This window comes from Falco punctatus (assembly GCF_963210335.1).
Source record: "Falco punctatus genome assembly, chromosome: 14".
NCBI classification, from domain to species: Eukaryota; Metazoa; Chordata; class Aves; order Falconiformes; family Falconidae; genus Falco; species Falco punctatus.
This window is the reverse complement of record NC_137594.1, coordinates 20,277,183-20,297,790: the sequence shown is the minus strand read 5'-3', so window position 1 is coordinate 20,297,790 and position 20,608 is coordinate 20,277,183. Positions and strand designations below refer to the sequence as shown.

The window sequence follows — 20,608 nt, the reverse complement described above, 5'->3', positions numbered from 1 at the left end:
TGGGATGGTAGTGGTGGAGGTAGTGTGATTGCCTAGTTCTGCTCAGATGGTGTGTTAAACTTCCAGTAGTTTATTTGTGCTTGTTTCTCATGTGAAGCTTTCTGTCGAATATCTTATTTAGCATAGCAGTAGAAGGTGATTTTTTATTTACTTATTTATTTATTTCCCCCCTGACGTGGCTACAAAGTGCACACAAATGTGTGTGCAAAAACCCTCAAACTTCTGGCTTTCTCTTTCCTGCATCATATAGCTGCCTGGAAATTAATTTCTATGCATCTTGATGTCCCTAATGCAATGTGAACTACTACACTTTCCTTTTTTTTTAGGAGAGGGTTTTTTTGGTATGGTGGCTTTTAAATGCAACTAACTAAATTTGTTAATAGTAAACTTCCCTGCATTTTTGGCACTAACACATAATTCCTAAAGAAATTTTGTTGTGACCTGCATGCTGCATGAAGCTCGTGACGTTCCAATACTATTGTATTCCATGCAAAATGCTACTGATTAGCTACTATGTTTTTTTCCTTCTGAAAATAAATATATATATACACACACACAAAAAAACCCTCAGTACAAAAGATGGCAATCAAATACTGTGCCTTGATGGTATCATCTTCATAGATAATGAAGATCAGCTCACATAACGGATCTGAAAACAACTGAGTTGATGTTTGATTTCTCATGATACTGTTAGATCTGCTGGGGACAAGATAGACTAGAGGCTGTGTGGCCTGGTAGTGTGCAGAACACCCGTTATTACTCTGAATATTTCCATATTTATGTGACCTTGGACAATCCGTTTGGCACTCTCCTTTTACCCAGATTAACTGGAAAACCAGATCAGCAATATGATTCTACTATGTGTGAGATGGAAAGAGTCTCTGACTAGAAAATAATCCACAGAGTAGCACATCCTGAATTTTAAGCAGTCCAGAGTGGTATCTTACAGACCACTTTTTTTTTTTTTTTAGAATAAAAATTCCAGAAAAAAAATATGTATGGATTTGAATCTATATTTCAAATAATATATGTACATAAATATGTTTCTACCTATAAATCTATATAAATATGAACGTAAAACTAGCGTGCCTTAACATAAAATGGAAGGGTTTTATTTAATTCTTTTAATTAAATTGCTCGCAGAATGTGTAGACTTCTCTGCTAACCTTCTATGCAACTCTTATAACATGAATTTCCAGAGCCTTACATTGATATTACACCGATGCTGCTATTCAAACTACTTCTTAAAGCTTTCCGCTTCGCTCCATGTGTGTTTTCAGCTGACTCTGAACAGCAATATTAAACTTACATTTGGGACTGGTGGGAAATGACTTGGTCCCACATGGATTAATAGCAAAGAGCTGGTCTAGAGCAGACCGGCTTTTAGCTCAGATTTGCAGCTCAACCCAAACTGTGCACAGCTTTCTTTTTGAGCACAGTGGTGTTCTGAAATAAACCACGATCACTTCCAAACCTGAACTGGGCTTCAGACATGATGGTTTTTATTTGTCTTTGAATTTGTTTCTGCATGCTATTTCTTGATTAAAATCGGTTCTGCAAGAAGAAATCTTATGAAGTCTGTACTAACTGTCTTATACGTGTTTTTAGTTTCTGAAGTGTACTGTTGCTTATTTCTTAAAAATACTACTGCCTATTAAGTGCTTGGGTGAATGAAGCTCTGGAATGTACTTGCTTTATTTCCATATGTTTGCATGTAAAGCTGATCAGAAACTGCTACTGGTAATAACTGAGAAGTCTGACATTTCTTGTCATATACCAGGCATGCATAAATTCTACAAAAAGTGAAACCCTCAAGTAATTTAACCTTTTATAAACTCATGAGGATGACTTAAATCACGTGAACTTAACTGGAGTTGGGTTAACACCTATAAAACTAGTTGGTTTTCCACCATAGGCCATATGTTTTGTCTGGCACAGATTTCTCCAACAAACAAACTTTGTATGCTGAGCTTTTGATCCCTCAACCTTTGGTTTTGAAACTTCACCAAGATCCATTTCTATGCAAAAAACGGGTCCTCCAAACTTAGTTTGGAAATAATTCCAGCATGTTATGAGAAATGGCTGGGGTACCATAGGGCAGACAGATGTCTGCTTTAAACTCGGCATTTTGGAACTGTCCTTTAAGAATTCATAAGGGCAAACACACTCCAAAGTAAATCGGCTCCAACTACTAAATAATCTCATTTGCTAGCCTGCTTTTTTCTTAGCCTTGTTAAAATTACAATAAACATTTAATTCAGTTGGACTGCAACAAACTCGTTTTGCTGAACAATCTCTCTTGCACTGCATGCCTGTATTAATTTCAGCTCGTCCTCCCAACACAGAACTCTCATACAACTCTATCATTTTTTATTTTTTTTCTTTTAAGCTTTGCATGGGAGTATTCATATGCCTTGTAGCCTTTGTCACTTGGCCAGTAGTCCACATACTACAAGAATTATTCACTGAATGCATGGACTTTCTGGCTCCCTTTATCCTTTATTAACATCTAAGTCTTTGTTTTCTTATCAACCTTTAATCTGAATTATTTCTTTAGCAAAATCTTTGCATGGAATCATGTCTACATCATTCTGTTCAGCACACCAGCAGAATAAGAGCTGCTGCTGTTCAGCAAGGTAAAAGCTGGATTCTTTTAATCTTCGGTCCCTTCTCCTTACTATTATCACATCCAGAATCTTTTTGCCGCAGACACAGGAGTGGAGTGAACCAGATAGATGCACAGCATTAAAAACCGCATTTCTGAGCGTGGTCTCTGGTATTAATAGTTTTTCTTCTTTTGTCTTCTTGCACCATTGCAGCTCCAAGCAGATTCCATCCTCGTGCTTTACAACTTTAGTGGCCAGCCCAGTGGAGAGGCATTGGTGACTTTTCCAAGCCTGGAACTAGCTAAGAAAGCGGTGGCTGAGAAAAACGGACAGCTCCTGGGAGGCCGCTATGTAGAACTGTACCTGGTCTGACTTAAACACTCTCTGGGGGATGGGGAAGGAATGGTGCACTAAACACCGTGCCTTTGCAAAATATGTCTTCCCTTGCCACCCAGGCAGCAGCAAATGTGCCTTTTCAGCATGATATGTTGGAATGTAGAGCGGTACATGTCCTGTATTTAATTTGAAAAATGGCGTATCCGATGCCAAAGATAAAGTGAAACCAAAAATAATGTAGTTAATTTCCTTAATTTCTAATGTACTTGTTTAAAAATAAGCAAACTCGCTCCTGGCATCTGGTTAATTCTGAAGACAATCTAATAGCACTTCAGCTATCTCAGTCATGGGAGAAACCTGTTCAGTAGCAATTGAAGTGGAAAGCCAAGCTTGAGTCATTCAGATTCTTTGTTTAGTTTTTAAGAGTTTACACTTGACTAAGTGTCTGGTTGTTGTAGAGTTTAAATGTCTTTAGAAAGGTCTTCTGGAATGCATAGCTTTCCCTCTTTGAAGTGTAGATCATATTGATTTGTTTTGTTTTGTTCTTGACTAGAAAATATCAGGATGCTGGACCCCAAATGCAATTGTACTTTCTCATGTTTTCATTATACGTTGTTTTGCAAAAGCCATATTTGTCTTTCTTACCAATGTACTGCTGCCAACAATGTAAAGCAAAAAAATAAAACCAGCAAACCCAGAAAAATCTTCCCTGCCCACCCATAACTCCCTGCCCCAGCCCCAACTTTTAATCTCTACATGACAAAAATGGCACATAAACCTGAGTACTAATAAGTTATATTTTTTTATTTAAGCATAATAGCTTTCAGATACTGTATTAAAGGTTTTGCTCTAGTTTATGTGCATGCAATTTGTTTACATCTTTGACTACTTTATTTGTATATTATGAAACAAGATATGTTGAAATTAAATCCTCTAGTGCATGCTTTTTTCTTTTTCCCCGTGTGTGTATATATATAAGCTAGAAGAAGTACTTTTATGTCATGTAGCATGTGTTTAAAAAAAGACATCTGCTGTAGAAGCACTAAATGACTTTGTTTTTACTGTGCCTTACTTCAAAACCATTCCAAGTGCAATACCAGCAGAGCAAAATGTAATGAATCCTGTTGTGACATGTTCACGGATGTCTGAATTGATTTTTTTTGTTAGTGTACAATTTGAGTTGTACTTAAAAGAACTGAATGATGTATGCTTCTTTATATTACAACAAATAAAAGAGATGCTTAATGATGCATATTTGCTTTTGAAAGTTACTTATGCTATGTTTTAATGTTTTCTATGGGGCATCATTCTCTGATAACCTTTTGTTCATTTATATTTCTCCTAGGTTTAGGTAAGCCTATGTGCCTTGTGAGATCAGTGTGATTATTTTTTTTTTTTTTTTTTTTTTTCCCTCTTCCGTACCCCCTCCCCCCCTTTCTTTTTTGTATGTGCTGCTAAGCCAGAAATAAGCATGATACACGCTTCACTTGTAGCGGAACACATGTTAGACAATGTGATGCAACTGTTGACATGCTTAGTTCACTTGTTCTGGTGCTAGAGGAAACAAAGTATTGAACTTGAAATTGTGTTCATGTTTGGATTTAATTGCCCTAATGGGTCACTAGCTTTTCTGCGCAACTCAAAATGCTATGTCTATGTTGCTATCTAGCCAGACACCCTTTCTGTAGTAAAAATGGAGGAAGGGAGGGTGGCCATCATATAAAGATAATAAGGTTTGTTTCTCTCCAGTCAAAAGCATCCCTGTGCCAGATGCCATTTCATCATTAAAACCTCCTAACCAAAGTTTTATCACAATCAGGTGGGACTGGAGGGAAGCTTTTCCATTATTTTAAAGTGGGACTCTACATTAGTATGTTTCCAAGATTTGTCTTGGTGAAATCTATGGAAATCCGAGTTTTAAAGTAATTTGAATACTAGAGAGGACTGCATCATTACAATTAACATTCTCATTGTGCCTTTGAGGAGAATGCTTTCCTCCCTTTAAATATTTTGGGAAGCTCCAGCCTGAGCAATGCAGTACCTATGCCATGTAGCTACTACCTGTCCATTTATTACCCTTACATTCTGTCATGGTCCAGATGGTCACATCTTGTCTCAAATGATGGCAAAGCTATAACCATCTTGTTTTTCTCATCATAATCTGTACGGAACTTGTGGTTTTCTGTTAGCAAAAGTGATGCTTAACCTAGTGAAAGGTCCTAGTCTTTTTACAGCTCTCTGTTACCGCTTATATGTGCTCTTGGCCCTCCTTGGCAGGTGGGACAAGCTCAGCCAGGGCTGGAATGGAGCTCCTCAGCAAAGGCATCAGCTGTGTTTGAGGTGTATGCATTCCCTTTACGCTTCTAACACTTTCACGTCAACAATGATTGCCGTTTAGGTGCATTCCCATGCTAGCATGAACTGAAACGATGAACAGACTGTGGCACCTGCAAGGTCTGGGCCTAACTGTGTTAAAGTAGAGGCTTAGCTCTCACCAGCTGCAGCTTTAATCCCTCTCTCCTGTGAGATGGTGGCAACAAGTCCCAGAAATCAAATTCAGCTGTTCCAGGCTGGGTGTTGGGTTTGTATAGAACTTAACAGGGGCTTTCTTGTGAGTAGAGAGCATTTTTCTTTTTTTAGAAGTTGCCTGTGCAAAGGGGTGCAGGGGTGGTGACAGCACCCTGGTTCAGCTGGAGCCCCCTGCGGAGCCCTGACTGCCGGCCAGGCCAGCGGCTGCTCTTCCTCTGAACCGCTCTGTGGTCTTGTCTAAAAGCATGAAAGAAAATTACAGTAAAAGCCTGAACAGTGGAATAGCTCAGTTCAATGCATATTGCTCCGGTATTAAGAGAAAACAGGGCGCCAAGGGAGGCCGGGGCGCGGCCGCGGGAGGGCCGGGGCGGGCCCGGCCGTTGCTCCCCTCAGGCGGGTGGCGGGAGAGCCCCCCCCGGGGCCGGTGGCGGGAGAGCTCCCCTCAGGCGGGTGGCGGGAGAGCCCCCCCCGGGGCCGGTGGCGGGAGAGCCCCCCCCGGGGCCGGTGGCGGGAGAGCTCCCCTCAGGCGGGTGGCGGGAGAGCCCCCCCCGGGGCCGGTGGCGGGAGAGCTCCCCTCAGGCGGGTGGCTCCCCTCAGGGCAGGTGGCTGGCGAGCAGGCCGCTGCTGGCCTGTGGCCCTTGGCCACCATAACAATGAGGCGGGCCCGGCTGCAGGGCTGGGGGGGCAGGGGCCCGGGGGAGGCCGCGTCTCCCCGCCATGTCGGAGGTGCCAGCCTCCCGATACACCTGATGGCAAGCAGGTTCTTTCCCCCCAGCCGCTTGTACAGGCAGACTGCGTTTGTAGGTGGCATTTGCAGCTGAAGCGAGAGGTTAATCAAATCCCCCATAATTGAGCCGTGCGGCCCAGCTGTGAGGGACAGGGCTGTGGTGGCAAGCCTGTTTCAGATGCTGGAGGCTTCAGGTATAGCGAGTAACTTGTGGAAGTTAAAGTGCTTAATTTATACCTTACCCACGCTTCTAGCAGCAGTGTGCACCGGTCGTACTGTCCGCTGGGAGCTGCTTACCTGCAGTTTGGCAGCAGAGGCCTCACTGGAGCCTTCAGATCCAGGAGTTCTTCACAAATGGAACCTAAACACTTGCTTCACGCACCTTTGAATGATGGCTCACTGCACTGGAGAAGGCTGGGAACTTGGGGTAGGACCTAAGTATATTTTTTTTCTCTTTGATGTTTGCATTTATTCCTTGCATTTGAACTTTTAGACCATGCTGTGTTGTGGAAGCCTTATGAAAGGCATTGCTGTCTTTACATGCATGTAGATTAATGGAGCAAGAAAAACAAGGGCAGAAAGTGTGAAGTTTTAACTGTTTCACCAAAGTAGAGGTGAAGTTTGGGGAAGAACTGTGGTTTGACTGTTGCTGTTGTTACAGAAAGGGTCCTCAGGCTCTGTCATCAGCCACTTGTTTCTCAAAAAGGAGCTTACTCTGTGCTCACAACCAGCAAGATGCCTTACCTGTGCTTGTATTGCCATATTATATAATTGGAGAACAGAATTAGCCTTGTTTATATTTTGTCTCTTAGTCTTACATTTCTCACGGTGCTAGTTTGGAGATGATACGTGCACTCATGTGGTTCTGCTCCCATTCTCTTGATACTGACAGTTTTACCTGGAAATTATTTATACGTTGGTTGGTCCCATGTGGTGTACCTCCCCAGGTTAGAGAGAAGATAGTTTATTCTTAGTACTTTTGTTTGAGGTGGGGTGAGACTGAAGAGTCTGACATGGCCAATCTGTATTTTAATAGTTGCAGCTGTGCTTCCAGATCAGGTGTTTTGCGTTGGAATTTCTTTTGCAGAGCAGACTCACAGGCATATAAGTTTTACTTGTTTATGTGAACAAAGATATTTTCAACAAACTTCTATTAGTGAAACACAGTGCTTGATTTTTTTAAAAGAAAAAAACCCAACCTTTAAACACCTTTATTTTTTAAATAGTATTTGTTTCATTTCAGTCAGTTAAAATGAATCACAAGGCTTGCTGTTTGACCAGTTGCATCCTGTTTTGTATAGATCTGTATTTGACAAAATCTGTGGTCATGAATTTTGAATCTACTGCTTACAGTATCTTCTAAAAGCTGTTTGCATCTAAAGATAGCCTGAAACTTTTTAAAGCAAAAAACTCTTCTGATATGTGGCAAGATTTGCCTGTAGTAAATTTAAAATTATTCCTTTTTAAGTTTACTTGTTATATGGATTTTTAGAAACAAACCCCAAATAAACCAGAGGCCTGGTTTTATTTTTTTTTCCTTTTTTGTTTTTATATAATCAATCAGGTGAGGGCCACTGTATTATTTAGGTAGATATGCAGTTGGAAACATAAATATTCAAATGAAGATGATGGTGTGTTAATCTAGACTTGCCAGTTGCCATTTCTTATATTGGTGTGTTATTATATGCCTTTTTCATTTTACTTTATATACTTAATGTTTTTTTCCAAAATATCTGGTTATTTGATGTTGCTTTATGTGTGTTTGCTGATAATAAAAAGGAGAGTTTAAATAAAATGCCTTTCCTTCTGTAAACATTACTAAAGTACTGTTCTAATTTTGTCTATTTAATGTTTAGCTGTGTCTTTGGAAGAATATCTTTTGTTTTTTGTGGGGTTTTTTTTGGTTTTGCTTTTTTTTCCTGTTTTTTAGCAATCTTTATTTAGTGGCAGGAGTAGGAGTTCTTATGTTTGTCAGGAGGTTCAGTGGAATTTTAGTTTGGTATTGGAATTCTGTGAAACGGTTGGTTTGGTGCTCACCTACTCACGCTGATCTTTGCTACCAGTAGATGTCCCTTGTCGACCAGGGTTTGCAAGCGGTGTATTTGCAATACAAATGCTTGGGGGCCTGTGAGTTTCCTTGTTAGCAACTGCAGTAGAAGCTCCTTTATACAAATGTCAGTAAATAATCTGGTGTCTGTTAGTCTAAAAATCGGAGGTCATTGTGTTTCCCATAAAAGAGTTGATTTAATTTTTTTTATTTTGTTCTTGTTTTCCTATATTAAAAGTTTTCCATGGAGAGTGGTGTTTTTATTGATATTTGATAGGGTTGCTTTGAAATGTGCAAATTTATTTCAAATTGTGAAGATGACAGCAGTATCTGACTCTGCTTACTTGGAAAAATAAACTTTTAAAAACTGCTCTACAAAAAGAAATCATTGAAATATCTAACAGAAATCTGGTGGAAATGGTTGGGAAAAAGGAGTGCTTTAAGTGTGACCCAAATTTGATCATACTGTCACAGAATGTAAGAAACTAAGGGACCAGGATATGAAAGCAAAATGACCCTTTAGTCATCTGGCTTTAAGAAAGAAAAAATGTACACCAATAGCATAAAGTTGAGGGTTTATGACTGATTAGATAGAAAAACCCCTATGATTGCAGCCTAAATTGGACATGTGTTTGATTGCAGTGGCTCTCTGCTCCCAACTCTTAGATCTGAGTGTGGTGTTCGTGCTTTGCTGATTGATTTACTTGCTCTTGGCCTTGCGGTTGGTTCTTGATTTCCTTGTGCGGTATAATGGCCTCGGTATTGGCAGGGTTTCTCTCAAAGTGGTGGTGACTTTCTCAAGCTGCTTGTTCAGCTTCTCGTTGCTGGGGGTTGTAAACTACTGTTGGCAGAGAGCAAATTTGCTGTTCTTGTTGTTTTGAATCCTGTTTCCAGCCTACTCCAGATCCACAGCTGCAGGATATTCCTGGCATGGTGGCCAGATATACAGGGGTGCTGGTACTTGTCCTCCTGATGCTGCCTTTTCAGAGCAGGCTGTGCATATGGCTCAGAGCTCCAGCTAAGAATGAGAAGAACCAGGCTTGACATTTACTTTGTGCTTCTGTCTAAGGCCCATGTCTGATGTTCTGAATCACCCTGTATGTGTTAATTTCCCCTTGTAAAGAAAAAGCCAATTTGTTGGTGTAGGCTTGTTCTCATTTTCAGCCTTTGCCCCATTTCTTGGGTCATTTCCTTTAGTTGTGTTGAGCACTGTCAACTGGCAATCTTCAGAAATTCTCCTTGTAGAGGATCTCATGCAAGTTAGTCACACAGACTGTAGTGAGCATGTAGTATAAAATATCATAAAAATAGGGAGGGGTTCTTAGTGTTTAGTATTAGATCTTCTTGTGTTGCTTTGCCCATTGCCACACTTTGGGACTGCCTCATTTGTTCAAGGGAGAATCCTGTGCAATTAGGAATGACTGGGGGGCATAGGGAGTTGTATATCAATAGTTCTGCTATGTAAAAAAAATCAAAACCACACTCTCACACAACCCTTAACCTTCAAACACATGAGTTTTCTTTGTAGATTTTTGTTCCTTTGAAGCGTTCCCTGTATGGAGTGTCATCATGTTTCCCATACAGTTCAAGAGTAAGTGAGTACCTTTAACTCTTTTAAAATGTGAACGTAGCAATAATAACTATAAGGAAAAATCATTAGCTCCTGAAGTGAAGGGTTTATAAAAGAAACTTGTGTTTCAGGTTAAAAAAAAAAAAAAAAAGCTCATTTGCAAGGTATATTTTTAAGTGAAAGTGTATGAAACAGTAATTTTTTACTTTGGAAGTTCTGGTTTTAAAATGCAGAGGTTTTCCTGTTTCTTTTTTTTCCTCCTCCTCCTTCCTGTAAGTGTTAAGAGTGTCCATTTTACTCGGGCTTCTGACCCTGGACTAAGAACATTGAGGTAGCAGAAAATACAAAGGGATGGTTAGAAACAAGTGAGGCTGAGCCAATACCAATACAACAAAAATCCAGACTTATAAGAATGCAACCCACCCTGTGTCAAAAGTCTGGGAACATTCAACAGGGCCTTCTACTGCTTGTAGACCTTCAAGGACATTCTTCCCTTGTTGAGCAATGAGTAAAAATGCAAACAATGTGTTGTGTTGCTTTTATTTTGGGAGAGCAGCTTTTACAATAGACCAGATGAATATGCAGTTGTTCAGGTTTATATCAGTTTCTTGCACTGGTCTCTACCTTTTGGCTTGGTTCTTACAACATTGTAACTTCTGAAAAAATTTTTGTTGTTGCTGTTTGTTTGTTTTTAATAATCACTTGTTATAAACATTGAATTTTCTCTTTGCTGGGGGTGGGGGAAATGCTAATGTGCTATTGTCATGGGTCACTTGTGTGTGTATATTCCCTTTTAAAATAACTTAGGCTGCTTGAAATTCATGCAAATGTGACTTTAAAAATATATATTTATGTGCAAAAAGCTTCAAAATCTTTGGCTGCTTTTAAAAGAATATTTTAAAGCATGCAAGAACAAAATGAAGGAAACATTGTTATATTTCTTATTACCACCATCCACAAGAACACCACTAGAGGTGGAAGGAAACAAGACTGGAATAATTGAGGGGAGGAAGAGTGAAATGTACGATGGTATTTCGGGGAAGGGGAAACTTACAGGCATTTTCTTCCAGAAGGTCTGAAAATCTGTAGCTTGGTTTGTTGGAAAAGTCTCTCTGATGTGTGCAATGGAGTAGCAGTAAAATTTTGCTTTCTTTGCTGCTTGAAGGCTAGCCCTTGTGGGCTTGTCAGGAAGAGCGAGATTTCTTCCTGATGTTTTCTGTGCTGATTCACTGTTGGGGATCTGCCTTCCTAGGTGCCGGTGTGGGCTGCCTTCGTTATGGATGGCAGATACCCAAAGACCTGCTGTGGGAGAAGAGTAAAGGTGTGGTGTAACTGAGTGGCAGAAAGGCAAGCAAGGGGTAGGTGCTTCCTCATCTCTAGTCAGGGCATGAGGGGTTAAGTGAGGAAAGGACAGTTTGAGTCTCATCTTGAACGTAACATCTGTTGCTACAACTTAATCCACTGAATTCTTATTTAAACATGCTCTGAAAATGTGGGTCTTGTTCCCATTGGATTAGGTGTGTCTTTCTTTTGTTTGATGCAATGCAGTCCTTGTGCAATCGTGAATTTTACTGTGAAAATCCACACAAACTACATTGAATATTAATTGTAGTAACAGCATTCATTTAAAATGGCCTTGAAAAGGTCAGGGCTACCTTTTTTGAAAAGTAATGCAGAAACTTAAAAATACAATCACTTTTGCCTAATTTTTACTGATACTGAAGTAATCTGCGCCTGGTGATTAGAAGTTGTAAGATTACTTACAGTGCTGTTTGTTTTGAGTGTGGTATTTACCTCTTAGATCCTTCTCAAATGACTTACCAGAAGTTAAGTACGTTGTATTCCTGGTGGGATCTGGAGTGCAGGTTAGATGATGATCTGCAGGCTGTAAGTAGATAGATCCTAAACAAGTAGTAAAAAGTTGGTATTGTATCTGGTAGCACTCATGTGAATAACAGACCATTTGTCTTGCTTGTGAGGAGGAAAGGGCTTATAAGGGTGGCGGCGTCCATGTTTTCAGTGAAAAATGATTTCTGCTTGTCTCTAAATTGTAGCTGAGTGAAAAGATTAAAGATATTGTTGACTGAGAGATGTCATGTTGACTGAGCATGTCAGTGGTTTTATTAGAGTAACCTGATCTTGCTTTGTAAGAAGTAAACCCCCAGAAAATAAAGGATTCTGAATTGTGAGGTTGTGGGGATAGTTTTGGAGCTGGTTTGGAAAAGAAAGTAAATTATAATGCCATGGGCCTAGACGCTCCTGACAGCACCACAGAGTCAGTGTGTTAAGAACAGGGGACCTTGTGAATGCAGTGAAGGCAATGCTGAGTTGGGTTTTGTGGTGGTGGTGGGTTTGGTTTGGTTCCCCCCTTGTTCTGTTCACTGGTGCCAGGAGATCATCCAGTTGTCCTTTTATAAAAAGCCACTCTGAGGGACTAGCACAGTGGTATTGTAGTAACTCACAACACAACTGAAGGGGGCCTGAAGACCTTCCAACTACAGGGCAAGTTCTGTTTTCATATTGTGGCTTTCAGGCGGTTTGTAACGACTCTGCTATTTTGGGCAGTGGCACAGAGATTAACATCAGTCTCCTAAAGATTTGGAAGGTAGTATGATTTTCTGACCTGTTTTGAACAGGAAAAGCAGGTTGGAAATACGCTGGGGAGGCAATATTAGAGATATTAGCCAATACTGTGGGTAGGATGGGATGAGCTGGAGGCAGAGGACATTACCACTGGCAGACTGTTCTTGGAGTAATTCTGGATAAGCCAGAAATGGGGCAGTGAAAGTGAGGAGAAACATCAGTCGAAGCACTTTGTAGATTTAACTAAACCAACTTGGAGCTGAGTAGCTCTGCAACTGCCAGCAATAACAGCCTCAGCAGCACTGAGTGTAGTTACATCAAAAAGCCGGACAAGTAGGGGTGCAGTTAACGGCACAGAGGTCATTCTGCTCCTGTTGCTGGTCTCATGAGCTGCAGTCACAACTGATCATAAAATTATGGTCTGTAGATTTTTGGAGACGATTAAGATAAACCAAAGTGGGGAAAAGGTTGATGGGTGCAACTGCAGTTTGTTCTTTGGACATCTGTCATTGAGCATAAATGAAGATTTGGCCTCCAGATAACAGAAAAGGAAATTGGATTTGAAATCAGAAGGAAGAGCCAAGGAACAGCTTTTTTTATGCCAGCACCTCAGTTTTCATCCCTGTAAAACAAGGCTTATTTAGCAAGAGGGGATGTGTAATATTTGTATTGATGTCAATGTAAAAAGTGCATAACTTTGAGGTATAATTACGGAGCTGGTAACGCAGCAGACGCCCTTGGATCTTAGAACCCTTGAATTGGTGACTCTGGCAATTGAGTCAGAAATTATTCAGGAAAGCTGTTACTGAATCAGAAGAACTTTTGAACTTAATTGTATTTAGCAAGCACAGCATGTCTCTTCAGAAATTCTTCTCATTCCTGTGTATTGTTACCAATTTCAGAAATAGTCAGTTTTGTATTAGCTATAGATACAAAAATTGTGAAGTATACAGGAAAAATATGGTTGCTTGCTGTTTAACAGACTATGCCACTGAAAACTGAAGACTACAAACTCTTTGTGTAATTGGACTTGCATTTTTTTCTCAATGCGCAAAACCACTGCCCTCCCTGCCCCCACTTGAATGTTTTTCTCTATTGTTCAGTGTACCCAGGAAAAATAAGATTCTGTGGTTTATAATTAATTTTTATTTTTTACCCACATAAACCATAGGGTGTTTTTGAATTTTCTTATTAAAAACACTCCATCCTCAGTCCCCCCAAATCAACAGTGGAACACTGATACCCAAGAGATTAGTTTTTCAGTACATTTGTTGATGTAAGTAATGCAGGGTGCTTTGCAGATCCCTGTTGTTCAGATAGCACTGTGACCGAGTAGCTGTGCTGTGCAGAATGGTGAGTAGTATGACAATCTGCTTCACTGGAAGATAAGAATGTTGGAGAAAATACCAGTTATCCTCTCTTCTCTCTTAAATGGGTTCTGCTGATGTGCTTTAGGAATTACACAATAAAGTTGCATGCTTGTTGCCCTTCAGTCACTTCAGATTTCATAGGTTTACCACAAGGTGTTTTTCTTGAATGACAAATCTGAGATCTGAAGCTCAACCTTGCTACTTCTTCTCTGAAGGCAAGGGTTGCAAATAGATAACCATGAATAATATGGAAAATAATCCAAACTGCTCCCTGTCACTGTGGTGGCTTTGCAGTGCTAAAAGGCGTAAAGCACGGTAGGTTGGTTGGTTTGTTTTGAATATGAAAATGGAAGTGGCAATTTATACCAAGGGCGATATAATAAAATCAGTGCAAAAGGAAAGCTTTTGTCCTACTCCTGTATGGTGGACACTTCGTAACCTCTGCATAGCAAGCCTTTTAGATCAAGTTATCTGGTGTGTGATTTTCTTGAATCTTTCTCTGAATGGATTTCACAAGTAGTCTAGGCCAGCAATCTGCCCAAAGTAACAGTCATCTCTGCCCAGGTTTCCTCCGACATTCCCTAAATCTAGACTTGGTTTGTGAAAGGAGTTCATCTGGTTTTGGCTACATTTGAGTACATTTGAAGCATGATGTTGACATTTAGTTTAAAATTATCTTTTGTTTTCCACATAGTATCTCAACAGTGAGTAAGATGGGTAACTCATGACTATTTTTTTTAGATCACTCCCCCCAGATAACTTGTTCAGACTTTCATCTAGGAGCATGAAGAAAGAACTTTTTAAAAAAATGTTATTTTCTAGATGAATACAGTAAATGCAGTCCATTTTGGAGCAATAGTCAAACCGCACATATAGCCTTTTGATTCAAACATATTAAGGTATTGAAGATAATGTTCTCTTGATAATGTTCATGATGGGAAAACATTCCTCCCTTGCAAAAAGTGCCTTTGCATTTATCTCACCGCAGTGTTTCCTAAAAGATTGCTAATGTGGAGCTTTATAAATAATCCTTTCTGCACTGCTGTAAGAGTAATTTAATGGACGTTTCTGGGAGGACATGCTGATGGGAAGATATTTATAGGAAGTATCAAGGGGTGCCTGACAAAATGAGGTGCAGGGTTTGGTTTTCAGTCAGAGCTCAGAGCCGAGGGGAGGGTGTTAGTGAGTAGACAGTTCGCTGCTGTGCAGTGTGAGCACACTCTGTGCCTACTGTTGTTCCCAGCCCACCCACCATGTTCTGAGAAGAGCTCAGCTCTTCCACTGCTGTAAACATCGCTGCAGCTGCGTAAAGCCAGTGGAGTGGCTATGCTAGTTGCTGGAAGGCCAACTAAGGCCAGCCTTAATTATGCAGACTTTTAAGAGAAAATAATTTAGATGTTCCCAACATTGAGCAAACAAAGATTTCCTCTTAACCCTACTATAGCAGGAAGCCCTTTTCATAAAGGACAAGTTTTTTCCTTTCAGAATGGCTTCTCTTCCTGAAAGCCCTCACTGAATCACCAGTCCTACCTGGCCATGCCTCTGAATCCAGCCCCTTTTGCCAGGTATCTTCTTTCTTACAAAGGGAGATTTCTCCATGCGACATTCTGTACTAATTTTTAGACAAATAAGACTGTAAAGGGTTTGTTTGTTTGTTTGTTTTCCTCAATTTTTTGAGACATGCACTGTGGTAAATTTTGGGATACATGAATCTGTTCTGTAAGATGTAATGCTGCCTTTCATAAACAGACCTTCATACATCCTTCTCTTTAGTTGCACGTTTGTTCTGTGGAAGCCGCCAGTTGTGTAGCGCAGTCGGTCAGGCAGCAGCCTGTGTGCCGAGGGGGGGTGAAGGCTTCCTGAGCAATTGTTTAGCATGCCTGGTGTTGGAGGCAATCGTTCCATGTGGTTTGGATGGTTCTGTACTGTTGCAGGAACAAGAAAGGGACATTGCATTAATTGTTTCTATATAAATTATTGATTGCTTTTAAATTAATGAAACTGAGAGAAGCATGTGTTAAAAATTTCTGGGGTTCGTCAACCACCATCTGTTACTTAAGTGAATGTTATGTTGGGGCATAAATAAGGCATTAGGTGAACCTGAGTATTTTTCAGTAACAGCAGAATTTTGGAGCTGAAAAGGGGGACTGTATATACAAAATAATAGCAACAGAATGGAGTGAGATAATGTTCTCTAACCAAAGAGCTGACAGGAGGCAGTACTGCCATTGTAGATGCGTGTTGCAGAGAATACAAGCCCTTGAATAGCACTATCCTGTCCCCTTACCCACACATCTGCTGCTTAGCAGGTTGCTTCCTCTGTGAGCACAGTGAGAGCTGGGGACCTGGGGAGAGTGCTTTGTCTGAACCTATCTAGTCCTGGGTTTTGAACTGGGGTTCCTAACTGGGAGGTTCTGTATCACTGGTCCTTCTCCTCCCAAGTGGAGTCTGACAGGATTCACTAAGTGGCATGGAGGGGGAAAGAAGGAATTATCCTTCCATTAGTACCTTAATTTTTCTCTGCTTTGGGACTGACTTTAAATGGTGAATCTATCTAGGGGGAGGGAGGGAAATCATTGATGAAGCTGTGGATGGTTGGAAGTCTGCATTACGGGAAAGACTGGTGATGGAACAATTCATGATCAATATGTGGTGTGTTGACAAATACTGAGACTAAAAGGTGCGCGTCATAACCGGTAAGACTCTAAAATGCTTATATATGTGACCTGAAATGTCAGTGAAGACACATACTGAGTTCTGGGGATCACAGTATTTACCAGAGATTTTATGTTATCTCTGTGGGACGTAGTTGGAAATAACTTGATGGAATTCAGAAAATGTTCCACGTGAGTGGCCTACACAAACTCAGATAATTATGTAATACCTACTTGAAACACATCTGTATTTCAGCTAGCTGTGGTATTTCTTCATTTCTGGACTTCCTATGATGTCTGTGAGGGATAGTTGTCTCTTTGGTGACTAACATGAATTTTTTCATTTGAAATATCTCATAATGGAAACTGGGTTAAAACCAAAATTATAGCACAAATCATCTATGGTACAGTAATACTGGAAATTTAGTAGATCCTATCAAAGCTTATTAAATGCTGTGATGTTCTGCCCCCTGTGAGCCTTGGGGTTCAAGTATGTGCCCAATAACTGATTGCCCAGCAGGGAGCCTCCAGTATGGCCAGCAGTTTCTAGGAGTTATTTTTGCCTCTTTGGCACGTGTGCTGACAGCTCTTCCCTGAGCTGTGCCTTTTGAATTGGGATCCCGCTGTGTCACTATTTCAATGGAGTGGAAGGAGCCCTGGGAAGCTGGGTCACTTGCTGAAGCGTCCTGAAGTCTCAGTTTATAGATTCACCCCCTGTCAGGGGAAGGAATGCCTTGCTGTGACCCAGGTTACCTTAACCAGCGTGATTTAGATTGTGAATACTGTGTTTTACCATAATGCTCAGAGCACCCAGGTCTGTCATTGTCTGGCTTTGGTTTTTTGTTTTTAGTAAAAGATATGGGAGTAGAAATGAACGAACAACCCCATGTTTAGTCTAGTTGCATTTATGCTATGTGAGAAAACTCTCTTTTTGTGCGGTAAATAGCTTTGCTCTTTCCCCTTCGGATAAGAGCTACTTAAGGGTTTGGCCTTTGTGTCTTTGCTATTTTGGTGGGGCATCCTTAGCTTTTACAGCCATTATTCTCTTTCAAGTCTTCTAGAGGATTTATACCAGTTTAATCACTCCTGCTACCTCTTTTTTTCCAGACTCTATTATTTTCTGGAGTAGGGAACAGTCGGATTACCCTCTGAGAATAAAGGCTGTTTCCCTTCGGTATGTTTGTAAATGTTTCCACATATTAAGCATCAGTTCTTTTGCTAAACTGCTTAGTTTTTGCCTCGATGAGGTGTTAAATGCTCCTCTTTCCCCTTGATGGATACTGCCCTGTATTCTGTATCAGCCTGTGCTGAAGGCATCCTGCTGCAGTCATACACAGCTTGTTATGGGCTCTTGGTAGAGCCCAGGTGTTCCCACCACTCAGGGTAGCAGCTTGTCAACCTTTTCCTCTTTGTAGGCTTCCTAGTGTTTTCTTATCCTAAAAGCAAGTCTCCAGTGAACTCTTCTGCTTTGCTCTCCTCAGCCTTGTGATTAAGTGTATGTGGCTGCCATGTTAGCAGTGGTACCAGAAATTTGGGCTTGGCTTTCAGCTGGAGACGTCGTAGCTCAGTCAGCTGTCATTCCGTTAGCGTCCTACGATTAGCTGTCATTCCGTTAGTGTCCTCTGGGAAAGGCCATTTGCCATCACTGTTTATGGTCTGAAAAAGGGGTAAAATAGTCCAGTCCTTAGTGAATTAGGAGTAGGAGCAGCAGTGGCTTTGCTGGAGCTTGGTGCAGAGGGACATTGTAGAAGCTGTGAACCTCCTGATAAGCTCTGTTGGGTTCAGTACAAGCGAGCCAAAGCTGTTTTCCTCAGTGACCTTTCTGCATGTGAGATTTCATCTCCTATTCCTGCTTGCTTATGTTTATTTTGTGGGAGTCATACTGAGAATAAAATGACAAAATACACAAATGGGGGAGAAATAATTCAAACTGCATGCCATCCTAAACCTCCCTCTCAGTTGCAAATAGAGAGCCAAAGCTGGTGTGCCATTAGCTTCTCCCTCTGTGCCGGATGCCTGTGCCTTTGAGAGGCTCACAAAGTATAAGCTGGATTCGGGCATGTGTTTTGTGAGCACTTGCACCTCATTTGCTAGACAAAAGAGACTCCAGAGAAGTGTCCTGAAAACTTGGTGAAAAAAATGAGTTGTATCTAATTGTTTGTGAACTTTCTTTTTACCCCTGACTTTTCTTGGGGGGAATTGGAACAGCAGGCATAAAGATGGGATCTCTGTGTTGATTAAATGTTGTAGCAGCCACACGCCCACCCCCCAAGCTGCAGTTTGCCTTCTTTAAAAAAAAAAAAAAAAAAAAAAAAAAAAAAAAAAAGTAGTAATCCTAAAACAATCAGTATGCTGTTGAGAGTAGAAAACTCGATTGTATCTGCCTTACTCAGTAGAGTGCCAGCAATACCAAATGAAGATTTGAAGGTGCTTGCTTGTTTTAAACAACTCTACAAGCTTGAGGACCACTTCCAGAACAGTGCACCAAGTGAGCTCCACATATCTCAATAATGTGATTTCTTTTTTTTTTTTAACATCACCACTCAGTATTTTTTGTGTTGCATGATATCCAGTTCTGGTTGTGCCTGCTTGGGCTCATCCACAGCAGATCTCCACTGTCTGCAAAGTGGCCTTGGGTGATGCACAAGCTACCCTAGTGTTGTATTTCTGATGAAAGAAACACAATGTAGCTTCAAATCTACCCTACCAGCTGAATGGAAAGAGAGAATTTAATTGCCTTTTTTCATTTTTGCTACTTTGTTTATGAAAGATTTAGTCACTGTTTAAATATTTAGTATCACTTAGTATTGTACTGCATTTAGGCTGTGTCCTCCCAACCCAATGGGATTTTTTTTTTTGTTACAACTGATATAATTCCATGTTACTCCACTATTCCAAATATTGTTTGAACTGCTAAGAGTTTATGTACTTGGAAAAAATCTTGGGCTTAGTGTAATCTATGTGCAAGTGATACAAAGCAATGAGGGCACAGTCTCTGTAGAGAGAATCCACAAGGGAGGGCAAAAATGGCACAGAAAAATTGAACAATAAACACTGGAACATGCCCTGCTTAGCCAGTGATCTGTTTAACTGTTGCTTATCTAAAGGGTATTTTATACAGCTTATCTAAAGGGTATTTTATACAGCTTAACTGTTATCTAAAAACTATTGCTAAAAATTCTGTGAGAGATTTTTTTTTCTGCGTTCTGCTGTGAAGTAGGGGTTGAGGTTAACCTTTTGTAGTGATGGAAGCCTGCAATTTGAGGAAGCCTTGCGCAAAACCAAAAAGTTGGGTTGTAAGGTGTTGTCCCCTTGGCATGTTCTGTATCCTTTCTGGCTAAGGAAACCTTATTGGTCTCCAGTGTCATTTTAGCAGCTGGATTAGTTCCAGAGGGTTTAGGTTCAGACAATCAGTATTTTAGACTCTCACTGAAACTCTGCTGACAGCCACAAAATATATGCCTGTCTCTGCCACTCCAAACCACGATGTCATTCAGCCCAGTATTTGGCCAGTGTTGGATTGCTTGTTTCCTTCATTGTCTGTGCAACTTTTCCATTATAACTTTTGTCAGTGGTGAGGTCAGATGGCAATGATGATGTTCTTGGCATAGCTTCTTTTTTTCATATCCTTAGAAAAAATAATCCCATAGTAGCACTTAATTCAGTTTCAGTATTGCCTTATTTGTCCTATTGGCGTGATGACTTGTGCTCCTCATCCAGCTACTGTGACTACAGCCAGGCAAATGTCACAGGGGCGGTATTTGCTGTTGCTTGAATAAAGTTGTCCTTGACCTCTCATATTTGCTTTCTGTTGAAGATTTTATAAGCAAATTTTTATTCCTGGTAAGGGAAGAAGTGGTGGGAACATGGAACTGCACAAATGCGTGGATCAGCCAAACAGTAAGCGTGCCAATTAGTGCAGCTAGAGACAGAAACAGTTATAGTTACTATGAGAACTTTAGGCTATCACACAGTACAGACCTGAACACAAACTGTTGTAACTAACAGGCAGTTGTAAGGGTTAATGTTTTGTGAGCAACCAGTACACACAGAGACACAGCATAAAAAGCACACAGTGAACATGTTGAATTAATGGCAGTTAAACTGGAAATGCACATCTCTTGTGAACTGAAACTGTTTCTGATTTCTAAATGGTTGCACCTTTATTATGATGCATTTCTTACAA

The 20,608-nt window shown here is 40.6% G+C and overlaps 1 protein-coding gene across 2 annotated transcripts in view; it reads left to right on the top strand.

Annotated features, from left to right (window-relative positions):
- Positions 1–4,194, top strand: part of ESRP2 (epithelial splicing regulatory protein 2) — a 58,220-nt gene extending 54,026 nt beyond the window's left edge. For both annotated transcript variants that reach the window (XM_080411121.1, XM_080411119.1), the window contains exon 17: positions 2,820–4,194. The gene's annotated coding sequence lies outside the window, so the exon portion shown is untranslated. The remainder of the gene's footprint in view (positions 1–2,819) is intronic.
- Positions 4,195–20,608: the final 16,414 nt, after the last annotated feature.